Source organism: Eriocheir sinensis, chromosome 35 (assembly GCF_024679095.1).
Source record: "Eriocheir sinensis breed Jianghai 21 chromosome 35, ASM2467909v1, whole genome shotgun sequence".
NCBI classification, from domain to species: Eukaryota; Metazoa; Arthropoda; class Malacostraca; order Decapoda; family Varunidae; genus Eriocheir; species Eriocheir sinensis.
In genome coordinates, this window is record NC_066543.1 from 11,692,544 (window position 1) to 11,713,442 (window position 20,899).

The 20,899-nt window shown below is 47.3% G+C and overlaps 1 long non-coding RNA gene and 1 other non-coding gene across 4 annotated transcripts in view; both read right to left on the reverse strand.

The window, feature by feature from the left end:
• Window positions 1-5,209: 5,209 nt before the first annotated feature.
• Window positions 5,210-20,899, reverse strand: part of LOC127007404 (uncharacterized) — a 64,898-nt gene continuing 49,208 nt past the window's right edge. Inside the window, exons 1-3 of one of the 3 annotated variants that reach the window (XR_007760242.1) lie at window positions 13,719-14,122; window positions 13,183-13,317; window positions 5,210-6,411 (exon numbers count right to left, since the gene is read on the reverse strand). This is a non-coding gene — a long non-coding RNA (uncharacterized LOC127007404). Of the gene's footprint in view, window positions 6,412-13,182; window positions 13,318-13,644; window positions 14,123-20,899 lie in introns of those variants that run through there. The other 2 variants (XR_007760243.1, XR_007760241.1) reach the window with 2 other exon arrangements.
• Trnas-cga (transfer RNA serine (anticodon CGA)) lies at window positions 20,602-20,683 on the reverse strand. Its single transcript has one exon. It is a non-coding gene; the product is annotated as a tRNA-Ser (tRNA).

Here is a 20,899-nt window from a genome sequence, read left to right on the forward strand (position 1 = left end):
AGTCACCGCTACTTTAACTCTCATGCATACAACACGAACCACTCCCGACACACCAGTTCCACAACACCGAACTGGGCCACACAGCACCTGGTTCCTGGGTGACTCTTCAAGGGCTGGGAATCACCACCTTACAGCACGAATAAGGGGACGAAGTGAGATGAAGGAGAGCAGTGGAAGGGGTGCAAAGAGGGGATTACCATCTTACACCACGAAGAGGAAGACACGAAGTGAAGAGATAACAGGCAATGGAAGAAAAACATAGAGTGAAGAAAAGTTGCAGATAAGTGAGGGAGTGAGAAGGGAGATGGAGTAATGAGGAGCAAGGAAGTAGCGAAAGAGGAATGATGAGGAGAGAAAGAATAGTAGGGATGGAAGCAGAAAGAGAAGAGAATGAGATGGTGGTGAAGGAGGACGAGGAGGGGAAGGAAAAGGAGTGAAGACAGGAAGAGAGGCAGTGGGATAATGGAGAGAACATGAAGTTAAGAGACGAGGAAAACAGTGGAAAAGGTACAAAGAGATGAGAAGAGATGTCGACAAGTGAAGAAATAAGAGGGGGTGGAGTAATGAGAGGGAAAGAAATGGCGATAAAAGAACAATGAATAAAGGAAGAATTGTAGAGTTGGAGCAAAAAAAAAAGAGAGAGAATGATGGTGGTGAAGGATGAGAATGAGAAGGTAAAGGAATGTGGACAGGGAGAAAGGTAGTGAGATAATGAGGATGAAGGAAGTGGAGATGTTTTGAATAATGAAGAAAACAAGAAAAGTGAGGCTGAAGACAGAAACAGGAGAGGAGATGATGCTGACAAGAAAAGTTAGTATGAGAAAATGAAGCAAAGATGGAGAAAGAAGGATGAATAGAGAGGAGGGAAGCAATAACAGAGGGGGAAAGGGAAGAGTAAAGAGAAGAAGGAAGGAGAGGCAGGAGATAGATAGAAGGAGAGTGAGGAAAAGAAGGAATAGGAAAGAGAAGAAACGAGGGATAGGGCGCAAGGTCCAAGAAATAATAAAAAGGAGGAATGAAAAAAGAGTCTTGAGAAAAAAAATAATGGAAAATAAAGAGATGGCAGAATGAGATAAGTGAGAAGAGGTTAAGAATACGAAAGATAAAATGAACATATATGAAAAAAAAAGGGAGGTAGAAGAACAAGATAAATGGGACGCAGGAGAGAAATAGTGGAAAATAAAACGCTCCGAAGAGGAAATAGGGAACGACAGTGCGGAAAGAGATCATTAGGGTGAAAATGGCTTAGGCGTGGAGAATGGGAAAAAGAGGAAAAAGGGAGAAGAAAAAAGGGGAGGGGATGGAGACAAAAATAAGGGGAGGAGGAGAGACTTGAAAGGGGGTGAGAGAAGTTGAGAAGCAGTGAGGGACAAAGAAGAGAGGGAGAAAAGATAAGGATGGAGAGATGGAAGAGGGATGCAGAGAGAGATAAATGGACTGAAGAAGGGAGATAATGAGGGGGAGGGAGGGGAAGGGAGGGATTTTATGGTGCTGAGGAGTGAACATAAACTGAGGAGCAGACCGTGAACCCTGGAGGAGAAGGAGGAGGAGGAGGAGGAGGAGGAGGAGGAGGAGGAGGAGAAGAAAGAGAAGGAGTAAGTTCAAAATAAAATTAAGAACAAGGGTGAAACTATTTAGTAAGAGCGATTTAGGTGAAGAGGGAGTGAAAGAGGAAGGGAGGAGGGAGGGAAGGGAGGAGGGAGAGGGAGGGAAGGAAAATGGGAGGGACAGAGGGTGGTAACGAGGGAGGGAGCGGCGTAATGGGGGGACGGAGGGAAGTACTAGGGAGGAGGGAGGGAGAGGGAGGAAAGGAGGGGTGGAGAAGGGAGGGAGGGAGGGAGGGAGAAAAGGCATGACATCACCTGCAGCTCAAAGTCCGCCTAAGGTCACCCTGAGAGAGAGAGAGAGAGAGAGAGAGAGAGAGAGAGTAACAACGATGGAGATGAAAACAGAAGATAAAGGAAGGAAACAGAAGAGAATGGAAGGTCAGATAAGAGAAAACAGAAAAAGGGAGGGAATAGAGAAGAGAAAAGGGAGAGGTAATTGACAGTCTGCTGAAAGATAAGGGAAGGGAAGGAATGGGAAGGATGGGGAACAAAGATAGGGAAGGGAAAGACGGGAAGGGAGGAAAAATGAATAATGCAAATAAGAAGGAAAGAGAAATGGGAGAGGCCAATGGGAGTTGAAAAGGGGAGAGAAGAAAAAAAGGGGAGAGGTAAAGAAAGGAAGAGAAGGGAGAAGGGAAGACGGAGAGAAAGAAAGCGGAGAGGTGAAAGGAGAAACAGGCAAAGGAAAAAGGAAAGGTCAATATAGGAGGGAAGAAGAAAGGGGAGAGATGAAAGAATGAAGGATGGAAGAGAAGATGAGATGGAGGAGACGAAAAGAATTGAATGGGTAAGATCAGAGATGGAGAGAATAGAAAAAGAAAGGGAAGATATGAGAAGGGGAGGAGAGGGAGGAGGAGGAGGAGGGGGAAGGGACGGATGGACGAAGGGATGGCGAGACAAGGACGAGGGTGAAGGGGAAGGGTGAGGGTGCGGGAGGGGAGAGGAAGGGAGAAAGGGAGGAAGAGGGGGTGACGTCAGCTCTCAAAGTCAAGGGTAGGGTCAGGTCATGCCCTTGAGAAGTCCCCCCTTACTCCCTTCCTCCCCGCCCCACCTCAACATCTCTCCCTTCTACCTTCTCTCCACGCCGCCCCTCCCTTCCTCCCTTCTACTCACTATCCACCTTCTCCGTCCATTCTCACCCTCTTCCACCCACCTTTTCTCTCCCTCTCTCCTCCCCATCTTCCACCGTCTTTCTTCTCCCTCTTTTCAACACTTATTTTTTTCTCCCTTTTTCCTTCTTTCCATCTTCCCTCCCTCCACCTCTTGCCCTTATCTTTCCTCCCCCTCCCTCCCGCTCATCCCTTCCATCCACCATCCAGCAGCTTCTCCCTTTCCACCTACTCGCTATCCACCTGCCCCTTTACGTCCCTCCACCCTCCACCCTCCACCCTCTCACTCTCCCCTTCACTCCTTCCACGGGCCCATCCAAGGGGTTGTTGATAGTCCGGTTTGCCACGCTCATAAACACACACACACACACACACACACACACACACACACACACACACACACACGAACACGTACACACACAGGAAAATATGAATAAAATAAACACAAACACACAACAAAACACTGACACACTGACACACACACACACACACACACACACACACACGAACACGTACATACACAGGAAAATATGAATAAAATAAACACAAACACACAACAAAACACTGACACACACACACACACATACCAAGCAAGGCCTCATCCTTCGTATTTATTTACATTGCGTCGTTCATAACACTAAAACATCCCTGATAAGACGTTCTTGTATGCATCATTTCGCCAACGTGTCATTTTCTCGTTTTTTTTTCCTTCGCTCCCCCTTACCCCCCTCTTACCCCCCACGACTCTTTACATCGCCACAAACAAGTCGTATACATTGCGCCAGTGTGTGTGTGTGTGTGTGTGTGTGTGTGTGTGTGTGTGTGTGTGTGTGTGTGTGCTATTTGCAAGTTAAGACGCACAGTTTCCTTTTTTTTTGTTTTACTTATTTTTTGTCTCCCCAAATTTTTTTCCGTCCACTTCCCAACGTCGCTGTTTTATTTTATTTTTTTCTCAGCTCAAAAAAACAAACAAATTTACGTGTTCATATCTCGATTTTGGGAATATATTTTTGCATTTTTTCTCTTCCTCCTCCGCGTGTCTTTTATTCCTCTTCCTTTTGTTTCGGGATGTATTTTATTTACTCTCCTCTTCCTCTTCTTCTTCCTCTTCCTCTTCATCTCTTTCTACTCGTGTTCCATTCTTCTGTTTGTTTCGTGACATGTCTACTTTTGTTCCTCCTCTTCCTTTTCCTCCTTCCCCCTTTGTTTGTTTCCCTTCCTTCCTCCTTGTCTCCTCAGCTGCTTCCTAACACAAGGCTTCATATTTCGTCATTAGATTTAATTACCCTTCGCCAGCACCTGTTTGTTGTTTCCTCCCGCCACGACAGCGTCACCGCCTTTCCTCTCCTCCAACACAACACGTCGTCCATCTCAACGTGATAGCCTGGGTGGCGGCGGCGGCGGCGGCGGCGGCGGTATTTCCTTCCCGTCAGACTCCGGCGGGCAGTGTCGTTCTGAAGGTCATTTGGCTGACTCTCGCTTTGCCTGTCTCGCTTTGGGCTCCGAGCATCGCCGGGTGGCATACAAGAGTGTGGTATAAAATGTTGCTGCAAGAGCGGCTTTTTAATAATGAGAGGGAAAGAGGGAGGGAGGGAGAAAAATAGGGGGAAGGGAGGAGGGAGAGGGAAGGAAGGAAAACGGGAGGGACATAGGGTGGTAAAGAGGAAGGAAGGGAGGGAGGGAGAGACCGACGTAATGGGGTGAAGTACGTACTGATCATCCGTCGCTCTCTTGCACACACGTTTAAGGAACCTAGTGTCTGCGCATTTTTACAGGTTGTATTTAAATCATGAAGCATCGTTGGTATGTTACCGGACGAGGATGAGGGTAATGAAATGCCCGCGTCTCCTGCACTGTGCTGTCTGTTTCTGATGCTTCCTTGGCCTAAATACCAAGACTTTTATCTCCTAAACACTCACTTTAAATTTGAGGCATTGCTGGATTGCTTCTGTTTACGGTTAGGGGAACAAACTAAGACCAAATATGTATGACTACTACTACTACTACTACTACTCCTGAAAAGTGTGGCTGTATATTTATAATCGCTTCTTTGTATCGTTGGAGAAAAGGATGCCCAGTGTGTCTTCTTACGGCAAAGGAGGAGGACCAAAGACGAAAACAAAGTAATAAAAAAAAACCTAAACCGTAGTGAAGTGTGGGCTGAATTCAAAGCACCATTAGCCTGGGATAGACCAGAGTGTGTGCTGGTACTGCCGCCGCCCTCCCCGTGTGTGCATGCATCAGCGCCCGCCGCCACTCGTAGGGAGGCGGGAGGCGGGGAGTTTGCAGGCCGTGACTTCTCATAGAATGTTTGCGTGTCTGAGCCCCAGCAGCACCGTATAGCGGTCTCCTGTGACCTTAGCTGCTGTTTCTTAATACTGCAGGCAAGGCAGGTCTCAAGAAGGCGCTCATTTTGTTGTTAAATGTTTCTTAAAGTTCCATTGTCCAAGGAAAACAAAAGAGGGACACTGAAGATAAAATACCGAAAAAAAACCCACTTTCAACATTTATTTCGTCTCCTTGAAAGCCCATGCGTGCCGAGTATCGTTTCTCATTACATTACTGCATGCTGCTGCTTCCTTGAGGTTACGGCGCCTATTTCAAAGAAGCCATTCTACATGACAGTGGAGGAATTTTTGCGATACGGAAGTAAAGGAACACTCAAGACTTACATTACATGACATATATTTGCCCCTATGCAGACCTAAACAATTAAACTTTTCCAGCGAAAATTTCATAATGCTACAGTCACGTTCTTAAGGCATAAATGTTCATAATTCTACGGTCACGTTTTGAAGTAGTAAACTGTAAACATGCAACAGCTTTGTAGAGCATGGCTGACACTCGCATACATCTTCCAGTGGTGATTCCATTCGTGAGCGCTCAGTCGCGGCATCAACAAGTGAGAGGCGAAACAGAATCCATGAAGAAACTCATCTTGAACAACGATCCGTTTCCTCGCTCCTTCACCATGCTTTTAGAAGACACTGCATCAAGCGCGCATGTACGAGAGCAGCTTATTTTCTGGCAAGATTCGAAAGCTGCTAACTCCTTACAAGCTTCCGAGGCCTAGACTAGCGGTGGAGACTTTCCTTGCCGGCTGCTCCTCCCCATCTCCCCATACAGTAAAGTTCCCTAATAACTGCAGGTAATGTCGGTGAGGCAGCTCGAACATCTTCTCTATTCACGAAAATTTATGAAGCGATATTATTTTTTGCGGCATCATACACATCAGCTCTACTAATCCTTGTCTTAACGCAGGCTACAACAATGTCGACACCACAGATGGAAGCCGTTATAGGCACACGCCAACACATCCTGTCTCCCTTCAAGTCGTTACACCTGCACTTGCCGCCACACCTCAATGATCTCACCTTCAGGTAACATGCTTTCATTTCTGTCTTTTCTTCAGTTGAGAATTTAGAGATGTCGATCATGTCCTTACCAGTACATCCACGTCCTTTCTTAACCACAACATTGTTTTCTAAGTCACTGGGCAGACTGGGTGTATCGCTGAGTTTGTTTACATATCTTGATACATGATCTCTATCGTGGTCGGAGTGTAGATTTTTAGTGACAAAAAGATATATCAACATTAGCAACAGTACAAATTCCTTAAGCATAATGGCGGTAACGGCGTTGTAATATATCCTGCTCAGGTGTACGGAAGTTTCCAGCTGTCCCTTCTGCGCACACTGGAAACAAAATTATGAAAATTAGAATAACCTTCCTTAACCAACACAAATGACGCACCACTTTACTCATTCTTATTTGGATACGTATTTACCACCAAGAGAACTATATAAACAAATGTTTCAAAATGTTACCCATGTTCTCGAATATTTCGTTTTTTTTTTTTTTTTACATTGATATCTTTAATTAAAAAAAAATTACTTTTTAATATTTATTTAAAAATTTACTTTTTTTTAAGAAGCTCAGTCTTTTCTTCCTAACTGTATTACACAATTTCAGTGCTCAAAAAGTAATTCTAAAATTGATTCACTGTTAGCCAAGATCTTTTCAGAAACACTGAAAATTATCACGATTCTTTGTATTCTGCTTCTTGGTGAGTAAACCTATTATTATTACTATTATCATCATTATTATTATTATTATTATTATTATTATTATTATTATTATTATTACACATCCACATTTGGTAAGGCTTTCGTAGAGGTTGTGGATGGCTCAATGGGAAGTTTTATGAGCCTAGTAATAGTCTGACACGGGCTCTGAACAATGAACGTGAAACACACTCAAAAGAACCCGACTACTCTCCTTTATGGCCTTTGGAAACAGTTGTCATGAGAGACAAAAGCGTCTGAGAATCGAGTCTCAGCAGCCTCGTATAGCGTCCTCGTGGAACTTTAGAATGACTCATGACCTTGGATTCGTGTACGAGTACATATTCTCTTTTCCACGTATACCACGTATACGTTCCCGCCTATTGCGCCGGTAGGCTTTCTTGGTAGGGTCTGATGGTCGGCCCCAGCTCGTTATGGCACAAACAAGTGTTTATAGTGGCGCCATTTTGCTTGGCTCATGCTGCCCCCCGGAGTTCATCTTTGGTCTTCTCTTTATAGAAAGACTCTAGAGTTCGGGTTGATATATGGTCTTCAGGACAGCAAGTGGGTAGGCGGTGGCCGAACTGATAGCGTACTGGGCCCACATTTACCGCGTGATAGACGACGCGGGTTCGAATTCCCACGCTACCACTCGGATTTTTCAGTCACCGCCGAGTGGCTTAAAACTACCCACATGCTGTCCTGAAGACCATCCATCAACCCGGACTCTAGAGGAAGCCGTCCAAGCGAATCAAGAACGAGTTCCAGGGGGCAGCATGAACCAATGCAAGATGGCGCCACTATAAACACTCGCCTGCGCCAGAACGGGCTGGGCCGACCATCAGGCCCCACCTGGAAGAAGCCTTGGGCCGACCATCAGGCCCCACCGGGAAGATGCCTACCGGCGCAATAGGCAACAACGTAGTAAAAAAAAAAAAAAAAAAAAAAAAAAAGTCTTAGGCCACTCGGCGGTGACTGAAAAATCCCAGCTTGTGGCGGCGGGCAGGACGCGAAGTTCGCGTCCTGGAGGACGTTCTCGCGAACGTCCTCCTGGACGCCGGCACGCTAACCACTCGGCCACCGCAACGTTTCACTACCCTGCCCAAGGATCACCGAGATAAATGTACACATTCCTATCCGTCCATCACATCCGAGACAAAACGAACGCAAGCTTATTCTCTCTCTCTTAACGCCAACTTTTCCTTCCTCTTCTAAGTTTTCTTTACTCCACGCCTTCTCGTCACTACACACACACACACACACACACACACACACACACACACACACACACACACACACACACACACACACACACACACACACACACACACACACACACACACACACACACACACACACACACACACACAAAGACAACGTGTTCTCTCTCCCCCCACCACAGCATCTCTATATTTAATGTCTCGTCCAGCCAGCTGTGGCGAGGCTGCGGGACACATCCTCACAGTCCCGAGGCGAGGCTGTTGAAGTGTTATATCTGAGGGTAGGCGTTCCCCCCCCTGATATTTTCCCCCTTGACAATTCACCCCCACACATTTTCCACTGGACCTTCCCCCCCCCACTGACATTTTCCCCCAGATAAATAACCCCATAGACATATTATTTTCTGGACATTTTCCCCTGTGGATACTTTCTCCGTACTATACAGCGATTAATCAATTGCCCCGGTGCTGGTAAAGGTGTTGGGGTGGTAGGAATGCATAAAATGACTACGTAAAGTAAATATGGTAAGAATAAAATAGGTACGCATATTTTCAACTTTGCCCAAAACTGATAGACATTCTGTTGGATGCCCAAGTTTTCTATGCAATACCCGAGTGTCACACTATGCCGGTAACATATGGATACATGAGGGAGATGGATAAGTGTCGGAAGAAGAAAATGCCCAGGGAATCTTTCTTGGGGGGGAATGTCAGAAGGTGTAAATAAACGGGGGTGATATGACCGGCTAGCGTAATATTCACCGATAATTGTTTCTTGGCGGCTTGGCTGCTCCCCTTCCCGAGCAGTGATGAACCCTCTTCGTCCCAGACCTTTCTTATGGCGCGCACCCTCCGGCCACGCACAGGGGTCGCTCTGGGCACCAAATATGTAAAACGATATGTAGAAGAAGAAGAAAAAGATGATGGTGAAAAAGTAGAAAAAGGAAAGTAAGATGCAGTACATAGTTGCAGAAGACGCAGTATGATGGAGGTAGTAATAGTAGTGGTAGTGGTAGTAGTAGTAGCAGCAGTAGGCGAAATACACGCCATAGTAACATGCGGCATTGTCAATCAGCGCCACCCTGACGTTACAACCCTCTGTAAGGATGTGTGTACATCTTGCTCTTGGCCTTGACAGCCGCGCACCGACCTCAGTCCATTAGGGGCATCGCGGGCCATCCTGAACGCAGCTTACATAACGAAGAACCTCACGTGCTTTGCGGAGCGGCGGGGAGGGAAAGGTGGGGGGGGAGGTAAGTAGAGAATGGACATAACGACACGCAGGGGTAGAGGGCAGGTAGTACAAAGGAGGAGGTAAGTAGGGAATGGGCAAAGCGGCGTGCATGGGAGGGGAGAGGAGGAATGGGGAACAAGTGGGAGGAGGAGGAAGGATGGGTGTGAGAGAAGAACGGAGAGAAGGCAAGGGCATAGGGAGGGGGCATAACTGTGAAGGTGGATGGGGAGCAAGGGAGGGAAGGCAGGGCAGCAAGGAGGGGGAACAACAGTGAATGGGTGGATGGGAGGAAGGGGAGGAAAGGCAAGGCAATAGGGAGGGAGCACAGCAGGTAAGGGTGGATGGGGGAAGGGGAGGGAAGGCAAGGCAAGGAAGGTCAAGGCAAGGTCAGCCAGGCTTTATTAACCGACCCGAGACGTAATGGGCAGGGCGAGGGTGAGGTGGGGCGTTCTGAGGCAGGCCGGGCCGAGCATAATTTGAGGCAGACCGTTCCTTTGTCCCTGCGGAGAGGCGAGGATGGCCCCATCCCGCCCCCCATTACTACAGCCCCTTCCTCCCCTCACACAGCCCCTTCCTCCCCTAACATAGTCCCTTATCCTCCCCTAACACAGCCCTCTCAACACTAACATAGCCCCTTTCTCCCTTCACACAGCCCCTTCCTTCCCTAAAACAGCCCCTTCCTCCCCTCACACAGCCCCTTCCTCCCCTAACACAGCCCCTTCCTCCCACAAAGCAGCCCCTTCACCAGGCTCACCACGAGGATGACAATAACCCCTTCCCCTATTCAACAACAGCCCCATCCCTTCTCCAACAACACCTCCTTCCTCTCCCCACCACCCTCACGGCCACCAGCATGCCCGTCAGCCCGAGGACACACACGCCTGTCAGTCAACACATCCGGGCCCGTCAACAGCCCGTCACCCGTCACGCGTCACCCAGCCTTTGTTTCGCCATCTGCCCACGCACGCCATTAAATACTTGTTGAACTTTTTAAATGCTAGATATCCTTCCATGGTGCTAGAACTCAGCGACCACGGCTTATCATTGTTATTACTGCGACTCGTTAAAGGGCATCAAGGGAAAATCAAGGATGTGTGATGTGTAAAAGCCGGAGTCCGGAGCCTTGATCTTTCCACGGACTGACGCGGTAATTGCAATCAGTTCTGCCTTTTGCCCCAGTAGGTGCTGGCCTTATCATAGCTTAATCCGGCAGCGAAGTCCTCCAATCCTGTCTATTCGTCGGTCTTGTCTAAGCCAATCAACATTTAAGATCATTCTGGGTCCACAATGTTCCTTCGTTAGCGACTAGAACCTTCTCCGACTCTTACCGTCTGCTTGAGCGCTAAGAACCCTTCCTCGGAGAACCCTTCCTGGAGTTCTTTGGTGTCCCCGAGAATCCTTCGTTAGGAATCAGAACTTTCCTCTCATCACGACCCCTTTCTTTGTTTTTGGTGCTGTCCGTCTTCTTGAGTGCTATGAACCCTTCCTCTGAGGTAAGAACCCTTCATCGATACTAAGCCCATTTGGTATCCACAAGAACTTTCGATACCAACCAGACCCTTCCCCTTCACCACGACTCGGGTGCTTCCTGTCTTCTTGAGTGCTAAGAACCCTTCCTCTGACCTAAGAACTCTTCCTTGATACTAAGCACCATTTGGCATCCACAAGAACTTTCGCTACCAACCAGATTCTTCCCCCTTACCAAGACTTTTCTGGTGCTTTCCGTCTTTTTGAGTGCTAAGAACCCTTCCTCTGACCTAAGAACCCTTTCCTGATACTAAGCACCATATGGTAGCCACAAGAATCCTTCGTTAGCAACCAAGACCTTCCACCTCGCCTCGACCCTTTTATTGGTGCTTCCCTCCTCGACACGACCGTCACGGGTGTTTGCCTAACCTCTGAATGACACTCCCCGCGGTGAGGAGGATCAGGCAGAAGGGTGGAGGAGTCTAGAAGAGTACGAAGGAGCAGGGAGGAGCGAGGAATAGAGAGAGGAGGAGCAGAGGGGAGCAGGGAGAGGATGGAGGGACAAGGAGTATAGATGGAATGAAGGAGTGAGGGAGGAAGGAGAAAGGCGGAGATGAAGAGCACGGTGAAGAGGAAGAGGCAGAAAAAGCATGATGAGGCAGAGAGAAGCAAATAAGAGCAGGAGAAGAAACAAGAATGGTGGATGAGTAAGGAAAAGAAGGAAGGGGCGTAGATGAGTTTTTTTTTTTTTTTCTTACAGCAGAGGAGTCACTTCAGGGACATAAAAACAAATGTGAAAAAAAGGCCCGCTACTCACTGCTCCTATGATCCACGAAAGGGAAGAATAGAAAAGGAAAACAGAGTAAAGTGTTGGTGCAAAGGGAAAGGAAATTGAAGGAGGAAAGTAATGAAGGAAGCAAAAGCCAGACAGAGAAAGCCGAGTGAAAAAAGGTGTGGATAGCGTTCTCAGCTGGACAAAGGGAGCTTAGAGAGAGTAGGCAAGGGAGGGAGAGATAAGAGACTGTAGGAGGGAGGGAGTAGAAGAGGAAGGCGATGATAGAAAGCTGGGCAGAGGAAGGAAAAACGGAGGGAAGTAGAAATGAAGGAATAGGTATTGGAGGAAAGGGGAGACAGCTGGGCAAGGGAGGAAAAGGAGGAAGGAAAGTCATGGTGTAGGTGGAGGGTAAGAGGAGAGGGAGGGGAGAAGGGAGGGAGAGCGACCGACCGACCGACAGACAAGGTGAAAAAACGGGGTATAGGAGAGACAGCTGGGTAAAGGAGGAAGCAAAAGAGGACAAGAACGAGAGCTTGAGGATGAAAGAACGAAGGAGGGGTGAACGACATAGAAGAGGAAAGGGAAACGGATAAATGAGGAAAGGAGAAACAGCTGCGCAAGGGAGGAAAGGGGGAGGGAGGTAGTGAGGAGGATGAGGGAGGGAGGGGGTAAGAGAGGGGTAGGGACGGGAATAGGGAGAGGGGGTGGGGTGGATCATCTGCCTTTTTGCCATGTAAGGCGTTTGGGGCACCGCGGGTTAGTCATCGGGTCAGCCATCGCCAGTATTGGATAACATGACACAGACACACACAAAGACTCTCCTCGCCCCGCCCAGCCTTGCCCCGCCCCGCCCAACCCTGCCTTGCCCCGCCCTTCCTCGCCCCCTAAGCCCCGCTCACCCCACGACCCCTAATAGTGACGGTTTGTTTTTTTGTATTCTTTCGTGGACGAGACGAAACACTTAAGTCATTTACAAACTCTGGCGAGGATTCATTTTTGGCCGCGGCACTTTGACGAGATGTTAATTTTCTCTGACCAAGATTTTCCTATTAACTCGACAGTGATTTGGCTTTGCTGTGGCTGTTAATAATGTAAAAAGTGTGTGTGTGTGTGTGTGTGTGTGTGTGTGTGTGTGTGTGTGTGTGTGCAGCGGTGACTATTAGTGTACGGGAGCCAATCAGATTTCACACACACACACACACACACACACAGCTTACCGTATTAATACAACCAATGTATCAGCGTCACCAATCTCATCAACCCCCCCCCCCCCCCACCCCGAGGCGGGGGTATGGAGGCTCATGGTAACGCGCGGGGCAACGAGCGCACGAACATCTCATGAATCGTTCGAGGCTTCACTCGTGTTACGTTAGGCTTACCGCGCCTTAAGACCCACTCACTGCAGGGACACATAGATGATACATATATGTGTGATATTGGATACTACAGTCCACCATTCCTATCATTACGTAGCTTTATATGCAGAAAGATCATTAGGACGAGAAAAGGCAGAAAGCAAAGCCCCGAATGGTTCATGGTGTGTTCGTGCGTGTGTTACCCCGTGAAAGTAGCGTGGGCCGCCGTCTAGAAAGGTGCCGGTCCTAAGCTCGGGCCCCACCATGGGAGGACTTCAAACTGATTTACGATATTTATTATCTGGAAATGAACCTGCCTGGCCAATCACAGCACGTCTACTGATGCCTTACCGAAGAAACGCGTCCCAGCAGGCGTCGGCGACCACCTCCGTCTCGTGTGATTTGCAGCCGCGTCCATCTGAACATCTGCCACCCGCTGCTCTCCTTATTCCACCCACAGACTTCTCCCTTCGCCTTCCTCTCGTTCTGCAAATAAAACAACACTATTCGTAACCACTTTGTAACACCCATACAAATCTCGGGGCTCACTCCCTGGGGAAAGTGGGCTAAGGTCTTTGAAGAATTGTAACAGGTGCTAACCCAAGTCATTCCCCGAGTACAGCATCATGCCAAGCCTACCACGGCACACCAAACAAACACACGACATTCTGAGGACTCATGACATGCACGGCTGATAAATAATGCATAACAGAGGGATAAAATCATATACAGTCGTGAAAATATATGTATCCCAATATACAGGTGTGTTTCCCAGGCTTCAGCACCATACCGATCCTGCAACATGACGCTTACTAAGTATGATGTCCATTACAGGTTGGTACTGCTTATAGTCAGATGAGAATGGTTTACTACACGGAGCCGCCTACCTCGTGGTGATTGTGTCGGCAGCGAGATCCTGGCTGAGATAAGCGCATGGAAGGCGGGACGTCATTCACACAACAGATGGCGCTGATACGCTAGGCATTATCCGTTTTCTATTTATCTGACCATTATTACAAGGGCTTATCATGTTTAGCAGGCACACATTTCATCATAGGCAAGCTTGTACGCACGAGTGCATAGATTAGGACTGCCTAGAAGCCGTTGGAAACTTCAGGACACATAATACCAACAAACGGGGATACACGTTGTACCATCACGATCAGTTTTTCATTGATTCGACCGTCAGAGTAAGAAGGTATGATGTTAACCGTTAAAGAGGCATTTTTTCGACCAGATTCAAGCTTAAGCATATACACACGTAGCCCAGGACACCCAATCGCCCGTGGACACCTGGAGATAAAAAACTAGTAATAAACAGGTGTCTAAATGCACTTGGGAATGTTAGTATGAGACGAGAGAAAACGAGAGGGAAGCCAGCAGAGGAGGGGTGCCAACGCCTGGGTGCGGGTGATTCTAAAATGGAATGCAACCCCTTTAGTAATGCACAACGATGATTTAATTCCTTCAACATATAAAATAAACATCGACTTATCACAAAATACAGCATTATTCTCACTTATAACCGCTACACTTCCAACATCACTGACAGCATCACTCTCTACCTTGGTAACACTGATGCGGATGAAACCAACAATTCTCTCTCTACGCAAAACACAAATTCATAACCATTTTCTTATACATATGCCTTTAACTTGTGTGTGTGTGTGTGTGTGTGTGTGTGTGTGTGTGCGCGTGTGTGTGTGTGTGTGTTGCAAATCAAATATGCTGAGACAATCAAAACGTCAACACAGCTAACACCTTCGTCCTATCAAGACACGCACTGGCAGACAAGCATTTTCCGAGGAGCATCATTGAGTCTTGTGCCGAGGTGAGGTGACCGGAGCCTCTCGAGCATAAACAATGGCAGGAGTTAGTATTCAGGTTGGACGGCAGGGGGCAGAGGGGGAGGGAAGGGAAGCCGGAACCAGGATAATAATGGACATGACTTAATGATAATAATGGTGATAAAGATATGTAGATGAAGAAGATGGAGAGGATGAAAAAGAAGTAGATGAAGAAGAAATGGAAGAAGAAGAGGATGAAGAAGAAATAGATGAAGAAGAAAAGGAAGAAGAAGAAGAAGAAGAAGATGAAGAAGAAAAGGAAGAAGAAGAAGAAGAAGAAGAAGAAGAAGAAGAAGAAGAAGAACAGAAAGAGGCAGAAGATGAGGAAGAAGAAATAGATGAAGAAGAAAAGGAAGATATAGGAGAAAAGAAGAGAAAAAGGAAGAGAAAGAGGAAAAAGAAAAAAAGGAGAAGACAACGACGACGACAAAGAAGTAAAAAAAAGGAGAAAAGAAGAAAATGGAAAATGAAAAGTGCGGAAGAAGCAAAACTAATGAAAAAGGAAGACAAAGAAGAAAAAGAGAAGGAAAAAAAAACAATCACAACACCACCACCACCACCAATAACAACAACAACAACCACAACAAAGAAAACAACAACAACAATCATACCACCAAAAACAACAACAACAACCACAACAAAGAAAACAACAACACTGGCTCATCACATGCTCGAACCGGCCATGAGGTAAGACAGAGTTTATGCGTATTGCCGCGACTAAATTCGTTCCACCTGAAGATGACTGAGCTTACCTGCATACCCTCGTCCTTATTAGAATCAGCGTGCGGTACATAAACTTCTAAATTATGTTATTATGTGCTTATGTTCTTAGTAAGTCTTTATAAAATGCGCATAAGAATAAAATTGATATAAAGAAACAAAACGAGTGGTGGTTAAAAAAGGGGTAAAGAAGGACGCAAGGAGAGGGTGAAGAGGAGGAGGAGGAGGAGGAGGAGGAGGAAGAGGAGGCGTGTCGTGTTGAGGTAATGAAGGAGGCTGGGGAGAAGGGGTAGGGGAATAGATGGAATAAATGGAGGAGGAGGAGGAGGAGAATAATCATGAAGGAAACGGATGAGGATGAGGAAGAGGGGACCACGGACAGGAAAGGAGGAGGAGAAACGAGGACAGAAGGAATAAGAGAAATAGGAGGAGGAAGAAGAAGAGGAGGATAGCTAGAATTATGGAGTAATTGGATGAGGATGAGAATGAGGTGAACGCGGACAGGAAGAAAGGAGGGAAAAAAATGGAAAGAAGAAATGAGACAAATAGGAGGACGAAGAGGATGCGGAGGTGGAGGAGAAGGAACATGGAAAAAAAGAATAAGGAGAGGAAGAGGAGGAGAAAGAAAAAAAAGAAAAAGAGGAGGAGGAGGAGGAGGAGGAGGACGGAAGGCAAAGGAAGGTCCAGCAACGCCTTCGTCACGGGCGGTGGTTGGGGGTCACGGTCATCCCATCATCGAGGAGGAATGCTCAAGGCCGTGTGTGTGTGTGTGTGTGTGTGTGTGTGTGTGTGTGTGTGTGTGACCGTCATGCATGGCCTTCTCTCACTTGTATTTTTGCATTTCATATGGTTTTTTTTATTCTCTCTCTCTCTCTCTCTCTCTCTCTCTCTCTCTCTCTCTTAACCTTCAACTTGCCCGCTCAGAATCTTCCTTGATGAGCACAAATGAACAGGAACAAACCCTTTCCAGCGCACACACAAAGCTGGACGTTTACCGACTCAGTGTTACGTGAATCCGCCGGTAATCATAGGTATCAGTGCAGTTCGAGATGGCCAACAAGTAGCAAGCGGTCCGGCATGCCTCAAGGCCGCCGCTGTGAGGGAGGCTCGGGGAACAGTGATGAGTTATGTTTGGATTCCGTCGCCCGCTGCCAAATGTAAACAAGAGCCATGGTCAACACACTGAGCTCCGCACGGAAAAGAAATACATGCAGAAAACTCCTGTGGAACTCTCATGCTGTACTTCAACTAATAGAAGGAATAAGGGATCAAAATAGAAGGGAGTTTCGGCCTCCAGACTCATTTGCCAACACAAGGCTTTCGTTAGCATCCCGAGTCTCAATTCCCAACAGTCAAAGCCGATTGCAAGCACGTTTCTTCTTCACTCGTCTTACAGCGCCAGGCAATACTTTCACATACACATTTCGTCACAGTTCGTGTCGTGGAGGTAGTGAGTGCCGTGACTGGGACTATACTCGCCGCTCGTCATATTAGGCTTGGGCCGCCGCCTTTACTCCTGAGGCAGGTGCTCCCGGCAATGGTCTGCATGGGACACAAACAAACGGAACCAATCATGACAGACTGCTACACCAACACATCGCTCCAGTTCACCGCCGCGAGCTCCTTCATTTTATCACTTGTGGCAAATAACTTGCATCTAACACGACTATATAACACGATCTTTCCCGGCTATAGATAGTGACTGCGGCTCCCTCTCTTACCCGACAACGTTGTGTGGCTGTCGGTGATTGGATTACTCTCGGACAGGACGCAAGAGCAGTGCCATCTGTTCAGTGTTTACAGATATGCCAGGAAAGATGGATCATTGAGAGGAATTGAGGGATTGAGAGGGAGGATGGAGAGGATTGTAAAAAAGTGTGAGAAATAGTACGCGTGGTAAGAGGAGTGAGTGGGAAATATCTATAGGAGAGGGGTGGCGAAGTAAGAGTGATTTGCGGAAGTTGAGTGATGAAAGGGCTAGGTAGATGGCGCAAGGAGAGGGGTGAGAGAGAGTGAGAGTAGGAATACAAGTGGACAAAAGGAATGAGAAGGGAAGATCTAGGGAGAGTGAGGAAGTGAATAAAAGGTGTCAGGAAAACGGTGAGAGGAATAAGAGGGATAGGAAAATGGTGCATAGAGGAATGTAAAAGAGTGAAAAGAAAGAAAGCAAATGAATAAGAGCAGTGAGAGGGAAGGATCCAAGGAGAGGAGTGCAAAGGGAAATAAGTAATAAGTAAATAAGTGTGGCTGGCAAAAGATGAGAGAAATGGAAAGATAGAACATGGAAAGAGCCTTAAAGGAGTAATGAGTAGGCGTACAAGTGGATAAAAGAGGAATGAGAGGAGAAGATATGGGGAAGTAAGTGGTAAGTAAATAAGTGTGGCTGGCAAAGGGTGAGAAGGGTGTGAGTGACGGAAAGAGGTGTATGGAGAGGATATATAAGTAATGGGTAAGAGTACATGTGGATAGGAGGAGCAAGAGAGGAGGGGAAGTAAGTATAGGTATAAATAAGTGTGGCTGGCAAAGGTGAGAAGGGTGAGAGTGGTGAGCCCAATCCATTACCTGGCCTCTATAACCTTAGCGGGAGGCTCTTACACATCCTCATGGCGACCCGCACAAAGGTGGCTGACCCGTGTATGTGTGTGTGTGTGTGTGTGTGTGTGTGTGTGTGTGTGTACACGAGAGAGAGAGAGAGAGAGAGAGAGAGAGAGAGAGAGAGAGAGAGAGAGAGAGAGAGAGAGAGAGAGAGAGAGAGAGAGAGAGAGAGAGAGAGAGAGAGAGAGAGAGAGAGAGAGAGAGAGAGAGAGAGAGAGAGAGAGAGAGAGAGAGAGAGAGAGAGAGAGAGAGAGAGAGAGAGAGAGAGAGAGAGAGAGAGAGCGAAATGGCGGTCGATTCGATATTTTAAGTTAATGGTATTCGCATTTACTACTTCTCAGGGAAGATTGCTCCAGGATGGCTCGGTTTGAAAAGAAACTCCTTTCAGTGTCTGTGTTACATCGACTCGACTGAATGGGTAAACCGTTACTTCTAGTTCTTGAGTTGGTTTGCAGTTCAAAGAATTTGGAGTAATCGACGTTATTGAGCTTTTCAAGTACTTGAAGACTTGAATCATATCTCCTCGTTGGCGACTTTTCTCCAGTGTAAAGAGATTGAGTCGCTGGAGTCGTTCCTCGTATGGTTGAGCCCTTAAGGTTGGAATAATTTTCGTGGAATCCTTTCCAGTAAATCAATGTTCTTTCTGTAATTAGGAGACCAGAACTATTCTGCATACTTGAGATGCGGTCTTATCATGGGATTATACAAGGACAGCATCACGTTTGGCGTTTTACACGCGAAGTTCCTCGCTATGAACCCGAGCATAGTGTTGGCTTTGTTATACGCTTTTTTACAGTGATTCGCGTGTTTCAGGTCACTGCTGATAGTGACCCCAAGATCCTTTTCCTCCTGCATCGCCTGGAGAGGTTTCCCATTCATGATGTATGTGTGGTTACTATCTCTGGACCCAATGTGCATGACTTTGCATTTGTCAACATTAAAGGACATTTGCCATTTTCCGACCATTCGAAAATGTGATTGAGGTCTTTCTGAATGATTTCGCAGTCGGTCTTTGTGAGGGCCTTTCCACCCACCGTGGTGTCATCAGCAAATTTTGATATTGTGGATTTCAGTCCTGATTCTAGGTTGTTGGTATATGTAATAAAGAGAATGTGTCCCAGCACTGACCCTTGAGGCACTCCTCTAGTGACTGGAAGCCGATCGGAAAGCTGTCCGTTGAGTAGCACTCGTTGTTTTCTGCCCCTGAGCCAATCTCTTTTCAACGCAATCAAATTGGCTCCAATGCCCGCCGAGTGCAATCTCTTAAGGAGTCGCTCGTGCGGTACCTTGTCGAAGGCTTTCTGAAAGTCCAGGTATATAACATCACTGGGGATGTGGTCATCCCAGTTCTTATATATACCTTGGAAGAAGTCTAATAGATTCGTTAAGCAGGAGCGCTTGTTTCTGAAGCCATGCTGGGTGTCGGAGATTATATTATTGTCTTCTAGAAACTTGACAAGTTTGTCTCTAATAATCTTCTCGAGTATTTTTCCTGCCACTGATGTCAAACTTATGGGCCTGTAGTTCAATGCAACGCTTTTGTCTCCTATTTTGAAAATCGGTGTTACGTTCGCCATCTTCCAGTCTTCTGGGACCTTGTTCAGTTGTACTGACCGGTTAAATATGTTAGTGAGTGGCTGAAGTATTTGCTGTTTAAGCTCTTTTAATAACCGCGGGGACAAGTTGTCGGGTCCCGTTGACTTGTTCGTGTCGAGTTTGTCCAAGTACTTTTTCACTTCTTGGTCGCATATTGAGTCAATTTCCAGGGGCGTGATTCCCCTCAGCGGGAAGAATAATGGGAGGGAAGAGTGAGTGCTGAAAAGAGGAGGAGAAAGAGGAGAGGTAAAGAGAGAAGGAGAAGAGAAAAGGGGAGTTATGAAGAGAGAGAGAGAGAGAGAGAGAGAGAGAGAGAGAGAGAGAGAGAGAGAGAGAGAGAGAGAGAGAGAGAGAGAGAGAGAGAGAGAGAGAGAGAGACGGGGGGAGGAGGTTAAGGGGTGGAAGGATGTTGAGGGTTGAGGGGACTGATCTCTGAACCCCTCCACCACCTCCACCACCACCACAAAACCATTTCCACCATGGCATCCGCTCCCACCATGTGCACCATTACCATCACCACCACTGCCATTACCGTGCACACATATAAACAAATAATAAGCTATACCATCACACACACACACACACACACACACACACTACTCCTCAGTGTGTGTTAGGCGCCGCGCAGCCCACCCTCGCCTATCTCCTCCATCTCCGCGCCCTTGGCTTGTGTTGGGTCATGGCGGTCTGTATGGCGCCGATAAAATTACAGAGAGTAACAGTACCCTGCCCCGCCCTTACTTCCTTGCTCCTCCCCATCCCTGTCCCGCCCCTTACCACTCCGCCGCCGCGCCCCGCCCAGTACTGTGGCTGGCACGGTGCCGCGCTCTCTACTCAGCAGGCGACGCGTGTGCCTACTCTCTCGCTCTCACTCTCACTCTCTCACATACACACACACACTCGTATACCACACTCTCACCACCACAGTTTGTACCCTGTTCACCACATAATGTACTCCAACACTTAACACAGCCACCCACACTGTTCTCCGTCCCCACTAAAAGTTTATGATCGCTGCGGACAGGATTCGAACCTGTGCGGGCAGAGCCCAATGGATTTCGAGTCCATCTCCTTAACCACTCGGACACCGCAGCTATGACGGAGACAAGTGGAGCGTGCAGCCTATGCGTCATGTGTGGAGCCGCGGGGTTGCCGTATGGTATTTTTCATCGCTAAATTAGTGCATGTTAGGTAATGAAGACTGCGTGGTAATGAATTGGCATGTTTGGGTTGCTGAGCCTTTACTGGGCGCGCTGTTCAGTTAACTAAGTCTGTACAGCCTGAAGGTAAACAACATTCTGCTCTTGCTC